General features: G+C 46.6%; 1 pseudogene; it reads left to right on the top strand.

Annotated features, from left to right (window-relative positions):
* The first annotated feature begins 569 nt into the window (after positions 1 to 569).
* LOC122479387 lies at positions 570 to 9,085 on the top strand (annotated as a pseudogene).
* The last annotated feature ends 769 nt before the right edge of the window (positions 9,086 to 9,854 follow it).

Raw genomic sequence — 9,854 nt, 5'->3', positions numbered from 1 at the left:
AAGAAGTTGAAAAATAGAGCATTAAATATTTATCTTTGCATTCCTGATAGAAAAATCCTAATTATCTTTGCAGCAACCAGGATGCTTCTGACTGGTTTTTGAAACTTTACAGGTAAGGAAATATGAAAAAAAAGGACAAAAGGTAATTATGGCTATATGCGCTCATGTGACAGGCAACTTTCATCTTATTACAGGTCCTTTGCACATGCTCTGGCTTGCTTACTTCTCTCATGATGATGCTCCAAAGCTTCCTTCATATCTCAGTGCAAGGATCACCCCCTCAGGCAAGCTGACTGTCTATCCTCTGGTTCCATGGCCTCCGAGCACCACATACTCCCCTTCCTTAACATTCATCAGAGTTACAATTTTACATGTGTTTCACGGTGTTACGATCAAATCTATCTCACCGCTAGACGGAGCTCCAAGAGGATGAGGTCCGAATCTCTTTTCCCGTCCTGTTTGTCTCCAGTATTTCACACAACGCCTGGCTTATTCTTGATACAAGAAAAAGAATGAGTGAATAACAATCACAGACCTTACCTGTGATCACAACAGCCTTGGAATCAGCCATGGCGGTAGTACTTACACCACAGAAATCAGCAGATTTCTAACGAGCCACATCTCGTTTGCTTCTCCTTACCTCCATCTGTTACATGTTTACCAGTTCACCCCTGGGCACATCTGATTTCTGGACGTTTTCTTCCTTAATGTCTGTATCCACTTCCACACTTTTGATGCAATGTTACATAATCTTAATACGCCCATGGTCAGTTCTTTGTCAAATTTTCTTCTAATTAGCATGCATTCTTTATTCTATGCAGGCGTGCAATGTAAAATCAACCCGAATTGAAATGTGTGATATTTGAATGACTGCTGTGATAGAACCTAAGGACTTTGCTGCAGATCATTTCGCCAAAGTGTGTTGGGATTTCAGGGAGCACAAAGGCAGAAGGCAGACTTCACAGTTTTCTTTGCTAAGAAACCACAGGTGGGCTTATTTGGTGGCAACATGATGACACAAGACAGGCAGTGAGCGGAGGGACAGGAGAGCTCCACTCCGTGTTCCATTCTACCATGTAAGGGCTGTGCAGCTCTGGGAAGTCACCTAGTCTCTCTGGTTCTTCTCCCTAAGTGAAACACGACAGGGTGGAGTTTAATGGTTCAATTGTAGGTTTCACTGAAAAAAGGTGTGGGCAAACAAAGTTAACCACGTAGCCTCCAGGTCGAGGAGAAAAGTGGAAGGACGTGCTTAGCACAGATGGGTGGACAGGTGACACTCTGGGGGAAACCAGAGCACAGGTGTGAAAGAGGCCACTCTGCCAGGGCTTCTTCTGAGTCCCTGGGGGCAGGCAGCGTGGGGCGGGGCTTGGAGTGTTGGGGGCGGGGGGAACTGCTGTGTGCCAAGCTCTCAGCCGGGTGCTTTGTCTCTTAACTCACTCCGAATGTTCCTGCCCCCCAAGAGGTAGTATTATCTCCAGGATGGGAGTAGGAGAACCAGGAAGGGGGACTCCAGCTTGACGTGAGGGTGACAGTCTGGTAAGTGGGAAGTTTAAAGTGATACATCAAGATACAGGTCACAGTGAGGGGCCAGTCCCAGATGTCCATTTTCAAGGGTGATACTATCACACTGGCTCGTTGGCTCTTAATGCCCTCACCCGGGTCGGGGGTACTAAAAGGTCACACTGTAACCACTGGTGGAGAGGAGTTTTAGAGCGAGCTGTAGGTGTGCTGTAGGGGGCCCCCAACAGCCCCCTTATTACCCCGTTGGTAATAAAAATTGGACCAACGTTTGGTTGGTTTTATTATGATTAAAAAAATTTTTTTTAATGTTCTTATTTATTTTTGAGAGAGACAGACAGAGTACAAGAGGGGGAGGGGCAGAGAGAGAGGGAGACACAGAATCCGAAGCAGGCTCCAGGCTCCGAGCCATTGGCACAGAACCCGACACGGGGCTCGAACTCGTGACCTGTGAGATCACGCCCTGAGCCCAAGTCGGACGCTTAACCGACTGAGCCCCCAGGTGCCTCGGTTTTGTTATGATTTTTAAGTTCTCTACCACTACTGCACCTCCTCACTGACCCAGCTTTGGCGAAAGCTCCCACTGCCCGTCCACCTCAGTATGCTGCTGTGAAATTTCCTTACGTCCAGAGAGAAGGGCTATTCAGAGACTTAATTTATGCCCCTGCAGTCTGGGGACGGTGGTGGGCTGGGGTCTGATTCCCATCTGAGAAATCTATGGGGAAGGGGGAAGGGGAGGCTGGCCAGCCGGGATGAGAGGGGCACTCAGGGCAAAGGAGTGTTTTGCTCACACCAGCTCTGGGCCCAGAACCCAAGCGGCCTCAGATGGAGTCATGCTAGGTCCCATCTGGTTGGTCTGCTGGAGGAACAAAGACAGCAGGGTTGCTTGACCAAGAGAATGGCAGATGAGAGTCCCTCCGTGATGGGGGGCGGGTAGGGGGCCAATCCCCGAAGAAGAAACTACAGAACCACACTCATGAAAGGAAAGGCCAACTTTAGACACCTGGCTGTCCCCAGAGAACCCAGAGGATGCACAGTGCCCACCAAATAGGAAATGTTCTGTGTCTTCAACGCCCAGCTTGGAGCCCAGCATGGGGCTTCACCTCACGACCGTGAGATCATGACCTGAGCCAAAATCAAGTCAGATGCTTAACAGACTGAGCCACCCACGTGCCCCTAAAAGGGAGAACTCTTTGCCCCACTAGGTCCCAAGCATCAACAGCACAGGGTTGGCACCTGTGTTGCTCATCAAAGCATCTTCGACACCTGGCACAGCATCTGGCTTTTACCAGGTAGTCCATAAATCTCTGTTGAATGAATTGGTAAGCGTGAATAAAGCTGATTGGGCTGCGTTGCGGAAGGGTGAGTTTCTTGCGGTGAGCACAATGGAAGCAGGTGGTCCCTGCGGTGGGCTTGCAGAGGGTCCTGCTTTACTTGGAAATTGGCCAGATGGCACCTACATTTCCTTTCTGCACTCTGGGTTCATGGCCTCGCTCTGGCATGGGCTACTGTTCCCATAGGGAGTTCGCACCTAAACCCAGGATAAGCCCAGGGCTTAGAAAGGGTGTGCTTTCTGCTTCTGCTGTTGCTTTTTAGCAAAAATGAAATCATTGAGCAAAGTGCCAATCTTTGTGTTTGGTGTTTACACATTTTCCCTCTTATCCTTGAAACAAACCTGAAACGCAGGTGTTACTTTCAATCCTTTCAATCCTTTCAAACCTTTCAAACCTCAGAAAGGTTAAGTGATTTACCCAAGGTCGTCACTCCAGCTAGTAAGTGGCCAAGGTGGGATTCGAGGGCAGGATGATTCTTTTTAGGTGATGGGGTGTGGGTTCTGTGAGACTCTCCCCCTCCTGATTAGTGAGGTGGGAAGCTTTCTCAGGCACGTGGGCCAAATGTTCAGATGGTTTGGGGAGAAATCCCATGTGGTTTCAGGATTGGAGGAGGCAGATTTTGAGAGGAAAGAGGGTAGACATTCAAAGTGCTTGGGGCCCAAGGAAAGAAAAGGTACGGGAGGACTCAAGCCCTTTATCTGCCTTTGCAGGTGGGCGTTGGGGCATGCTGATGGCTGCGGACTCGGGACGAGGAGGTAAAGCCCAGTGTGTAGTAGGATCTCTGAGTTTTGAGGAGTGGCCAGTGGGTTTCTCCAGGCCTGAGAACGCGGATTGTCACTGGTAGTCCCTAATCCCTCACTCCAAAGGGAACCACTCTGCTCCTTTCCAACCATAGAGAGCTTTGCGTGGTTTTGAAATTTCTACAAATGGGGTGGGTGGCGCGGTGTGTAGGTTTTGCGTATTGGGCTTCTTCTGTTCAGCTTTACGTTTGTGAGGTCCATCTATGCTGCAGCCGGCTCATTTTCATTGCCAGACGTGATTTCATCACAGGGATTTGCCGCTCTTTGTTTTTTCCACGCTGCCAATAAACATTTTCTCCCCATCTGGGGCTGTGACAAAAAAAATGCTGCAGACGTTCCTGTACACATCTTTTGGTGCATATATGTCCATTTTCTCTTGTGTATATCTAGAAATGCAATTATTGGGTCCTCGCGCCTGCATATGTTCAATTTTACTAGATGCCACAAAACAGGTTTCTGAAGTGAGTATACCAATTTACACATCCACGAACAGTGCATAAAGATTTATTCACATCTTTGCCAATACTTGGTAATAGTCAGCCTATCATCTATCTCTCTCTCTCTCTGTCTATATACCTATCTATCTATCCATCCATCCATCCATTCATCCATCCATCCATTGTGTTCTGAGAGTCTTTACCATAAAGAAGGTTGGATATTGTCAAAAGTCTTTTTCTGTGTTAACTGAGATCATTGTATGGGTTTTTCTTCTTGGTTTTATTAATGTGATGGGTTACATTGATTAATTTTCTTACGTTGCGCCTCCCTTGCATTCCTGGGATAAATCCCTCTTGGTTATGGTCAATAATCCTTTCAACGCTGTCGGATTGGATTTGCTAATTTGTGTTAAGGATTTTGCATCTCTAGTCATAAGTGACACTGGTCTATAATTTCCTTTATTTTGGGGGGGATGTCTTTGGCTTTGGTATCGGGGTCATGCTGGCCTCATAGAATGAGTTAGGAAGCGTTCCCTCTTCTTTAATTTTTTGAAAGAGTTTGAGACAGATTGGTGTTAATTCTGTAAATATTTGGTGGATTTAACCAGTAGATTATTCTGGGCCTGTGGTTTTCTCTGTGGGAAGTTGTCTTTTTTTTTTTTTTTAATACTATTACTAATTTAATATCTTTACTTGTTACAGGTTTTTTCAGATATTTTGTTTCTTCTTGAGTCAATTTTGGTAGTCTGTGTGTTTCTAGGAATTTGCCCATTTCATCTGGGTTATCCCAAGATTTAGCTGATCTTTGTGTGCAGTGTTATACAGCCATTTAAAATGATCCTATAGGGGCGCCTGGGTGGCTCACTTGGTTAAGTGTCTGACTTCAGCTCAGGTCATGGTCTCCCAGTTTGTGAGTTCAAGCCCTGCATCCGGCTCTCTGCTAACATCCTGGAGCCTGCTTCAGATTCTGTGTCTCCCTCTCTCTCTGCCCTCCTCTGTTCGTGCTCTGTCTCTCTCTAAAATAAATAAACATTTAAAAATTAAAAAAAATTTAAATGGTCCTGTAAACAAGTATTAAATGATAGGGGAAAATGTTCACACTATATTGTTAAATGAAAAAGCCAGATTAAAAAATAATATTACATTCTGATTCTTCCATGTGTGTAGAAATCATATAATATATATCTATATATGTTTAGAAAAGAGCAACCTAGATGACCATGTTCAGGGAGATTAGCAAGGGGTGATGGAATTTTGGGTGTTTTTTCTTACAGGGTAATATTTATAGTTTTCTTTGGGCTTCTCTGTATTTTCTAAAATTTCTCAAATATGCCATTTTTGTAATAGGAAATAAATGATAAAAGTTATTTTTTAAATTTAATTTAAGTTCATTCACTTGGGTTAAGGTTCTGTATCTTCACTGTAACCCATGATTCCAATCAATGTTCAGGCTGTGATCCCTCAGTAGAGCTCTAATCTGTTAGATAATTAATTGTCACCTTGGAAAGAGGTGAGTCAGGCAGCATGGTCCTAAGAGAACTGGACAGGCTGATTTGGGTTTCTTTCTTTCTTTCTTTTTTTTAAACTTTTTCTTTTTTAAGTAATCTCTACACCCAATGTGGTTTGAACTCACGACCCCAGATCAAGAGTCACATGCTCCACCAACTGAGCCAGCCAGATTGGTTTTGAGGAGGAAGATGGAAAAGGTGGTGGGGTACTGAGGAGGCAGGACTGAGCTTGGTCCTGGTAAGGTCTAGGCAGTTAGAAACCAGGACAGTGGGCTGGAGAGGGGCAGGTGGAAGGGGAGGGAGAAGGACTTTACAACTTTGTTTATAACAAGTCCTAATATCAGTGCATGTCTGGAATTTGTGGGTCCTGAGTTTATACGATCCAGGGTGCCCTCATTCAGAAAAATGACTCACAGATATAAAGTTAAGGACTCAAGTGTTTTCTTAGAAGGAAAAAAAAAAAAGAAAGAAAGAAAGAAAGAAATCGCAGGATGCCCCTGGGTGGCTCAGTCGGTTAAGCGTCTAACTCTTGATTTCGGCTCAAGTCATGATCTCATGGTTTGTGAGTCTGAGTCCTCTGTCAGGCTCTGTGCTGACAGCTCAGAGCCTGGAGCCTGCTTGGGATTCTGTGTCTCCCTCTCTCTCTGCCCCTCCCTAGCTCGTGCTCTGTCTCTCTCTCTCAAAGATAAATAAACATTAAAAAAGAAATCCCAACAAATTGCTGGGTCCAGGAGCGCCAGGGCCCTTTCTTCTGCAAGGCCAGAAATGCCTGTACGCTGTTTCTGATTATCACCTGGCTTCCCCTCCCCTTCGGGAACCTTCTTCCACTCCCAGCACCTCCAGTCTCAGCAGCTTCGTGGGAACTCTGCTTCTAATGGTCTTTTTCACTGCAAGCCTTTCCAAGCCTTGTCCTGGTTGGTTCTCACACTCCTGGGTCATACAACTACTGGACAGCAGCGACTATGAATTCTTGTAGGCTTATCTTGCCTGTGGGCTGCTCATACCTCAAGCTGTTCCCTTCTCTTAAAGCAGAGGCTTTTTCTTTCTTTCTTTTTTTTCTTTTTTTCTTTTTTTCTTTTTTTTTCTCTCTTTCCTGCTCTTCCTGGAAGAAGAAGGGAAACTGAAATTAGGATTTGCGAAAGGAGATCTACGATTCTGCCCCAAACAAAGGCTGTGGAAAATATGTAAATCGTATTTATTCATTCCCCCCCCCCCCGCCCCCCGCCGCCGATGTTATCGTGGGTGATTCGGAATTTATGGCAAGTGTCAAACCTTGATTTCTCCAGTGGGGAAATTGTAGGTCAAGGGGGTCACACAGATAGGCCTAAGATTTGTAGTTTATATTTAGGTCTAATACACAGCCGAGCATTCCAAGTGCTCAGGGAAAATGTCACTAGAAAATATATTTCCCTGGATGGTAGATTTCCAAGTATTACTGAGTATCATGTGCCATTTTTTTTGTTTTTAATCTGAGAAATTCAACCTGCAGAGCACACATTTATTACTTAAGCCTATGAGCACTTCAGTGGAGAAGGTTCAGCAAACATCTTTGCTGCACAGGTGAGGGAAAAACTGAAGCATGATGAGGTTGCAGGGACACATCCAGCGAAGCTCAGATATCAAGCAGGCTCCTGTCGGTCTCTGCCTCTTCTCCCTTCCCTGTTCGGCTGCTCAGGAGAGAAAGAGCGAGGATGGTTGTGTGAGCAGCTCTTTGGGCCAGTTAAGGCGGGACGCCTGGAACCTTCCGCTCTTGCTCTTCTTGGCACTCTCTTAGTTGTGAGGAACAGAATCCAGTTGACTGAGCCCAACCTGGAAAGGGGAACTTTGCCACAACACTCTAGGGGTGTCTCATGGAACTCCAGAGTGGGAACGGAGCCACCTGTGGAAGATCCGTGGAAGACTCCGGACGTTCTTTCCCTCCATCCCTCGCCTCGGTTTCGGTCTTCATCACTGGTGACAAACATTCTCTATCTCTTCCATTCGTGGTAGAGAACATGGCTTCTGAGTTTCAGCTCCAGGCAGAGACTGGCTCGCTGGAGTTCTCTGTGCCAGTCAGGGAGAATCTGATTGTCCCAGGGACAGGCGGTCTTCCCCGGTCCCATCCTGTGCTGTCCCACAGTCTAAATGTGACTGCCAGCAGCCTGCCCTGGGAGATCCAAGGCAGTTCCAAGAAAAAGGGGAGGGAGGGGCGCCTGGGTGGCTCAGTCGGTTGAGCGCCGACCTCGGCTCAGGTCACGATCTCGCGGTCCGTGAGTTCGAGCCCCGCATCGCATCGGGCCCCTGTGCTGACAGCTCGGAGCCCGGAGCCTGTTTCAGATTCTGTGTCTCCCTCTCTCTGACCCTCCCCTGTTCATGCTCAGTCTCTCTCTGTCTCAAAAATAAATAAATGTTTAAAAAAAAAAAAAAAGAAAGAAAGAAAAAGGGGAGGGGTTGTTAAGAGCTGGGCCAGTCATCCCCAAAATGCTTATTTTAGGTGGAAATTTTATGAGAGCACTGAAGGCCTCATTAAGGTCTGCCTTGGGGACATCAATCTTCACTTTAATCAAAATGGCACAGCAGCCCCTCCCTCAGAAGACTGCCCAGTCCTTATTCTGCTTTGTGAACATTCATAATGTATAAAGAGCACTGGCGGCAGCCGTGCCTTTAAGATGCTTGGACAGCTCTTCCCCTAAGCGGCGAGAGGCGGTCTCTGAAAATGGTTCGCTTGCTATTCCCTTGACCCAGAAAACCCTACACCATCATGCAAATCAAGAGGTTCAAATCTCTGTGTTCACTTTAACTTTTTAAAAATGTTTTTACTCATTTTTGAGAGACAGAGAAAGAGTGTGAGCCGGGGAAGGGCAGAGAGAGAGAGAGAGAGATAGAATCCGAAGCAGGCTCCAGGCTCTGAGCGGTCAGCACAGAGCCCGACGTGGGGCTCAAACTCACACACCGTGCGATCATGAGCTGAGCCGAAGTTGGACACTTAACTGACTGAGCCACCAGGGTGCCCCTGTGTTCACTTTAAGAACACACGTGAAACTGCTAGGGCCATCGAGGGTATGCATATCCAAAAAGCCACCAAGTATCTGAAAGATGTCACTTTGTAGACACAGCGTGTGCCATTCCGTGTCACTGCAGTGGTGGAGTTGGTAGGTGTGGGTGTGCCCAGGCCAAACCGTGGGGCTGGACACGGGGTCGGTGGCCCAAAAAGAGCGCTGAATTTTTACTGCACGTGCTTAAACATGCAGAGAAGAATGCTGAACTTAAGGGTTTAGATGTAGATTCTCTGGTTATTGGGCACATCCAGGTGAACAAAAGCCCCCAAGCTGCGGCGCAGAACTTACAGGGCTCGTGGTCGGTTCCACCCCCACGTGAGCTCTCTTGCCACGCGGAGATGGTCCTTACTGGGAAAGAGCAGCTAGTCCCCAAACCGGGAGAGGAGGTTGCAGAAGAAAAAGAGATCCCAGAAGAAGCTGGAGAAACAGACACTTATGGCCTGGGAATAAATGCCTAAAGTAAATGCAAATAGAAGTAAAAAAAGAAAAAAAATGCTTAGACACCCTTTAAAGGAGGTTGTCCTGGTCCTTCAAAGTGCGAGGCACAACTGCCTTCAATAACAGTGGCCTGGAGGGGGCTGGATAAGATTCTTTGAAAAACTTCATAAGGAAAGCAGAATTTATGTTATGACTTCTTCTAATAAATACTGCTGAGGCATGGGAACACAATGTGGATGAGCTATCATCCCTGCCGTGGAGGAACTTAGTCTACTGGGGGTAAAACAGATGCATAAAGAGGATATTAAGATACATTGTGGCAGGTGTTAGGTGCAAGGTGTACGTGAGGGAGGGAAGATGGAAGGGACAGTGGGGACACCACAGAGAGGCACCTCATCAGACTTGGGGTGAGGGGCATGACTTGGAGAGATGGGGAAGGGTGGTGGTGGTTAGGGGGCAATTTCTGGGAAGCAAGGATTTCTGAGTTGAGTCTCGAAGACACAAAGGATGTCTGAGCTAGTGAGGAGGGAGATGAGAATGTCTAGAAGAGTAAGAGAAATTGGATTAATCCCACAAAAAGGCATATGCCGGTAGCTTTCAGTATAGGTAAATCCATGTCACGTGCTCAGGACATTCGCTGATAGACACACTGTCAAGTGTACATGCACACACACAAACACACATGCGCGCACACACACAAACACACGCGCTCAGCCAAGTCGGTGAAGGATCAAGACCTTAAGAACACTGAATAGTGTTTGTGCTCTGATTATATTTTCTA

This window comes from Prionailurus bengalensis, chromosome C1, assembly GCF_016509475.1.
Source record: "Prionailurus bengalensis isolate Pbe53 chromosome C1, Fcat_Pben_1.1_paternal_pri, whole genome shotgun sequence".
NCBI lineage: Eukaryota > Metazoa > Chordata > Mammalia > Carnivora > Felidae > Prionailurus > Prionailurus bengalensis.
This window is presented reverse-complemented; position numbering and strand designations above follow the sequence as displayed.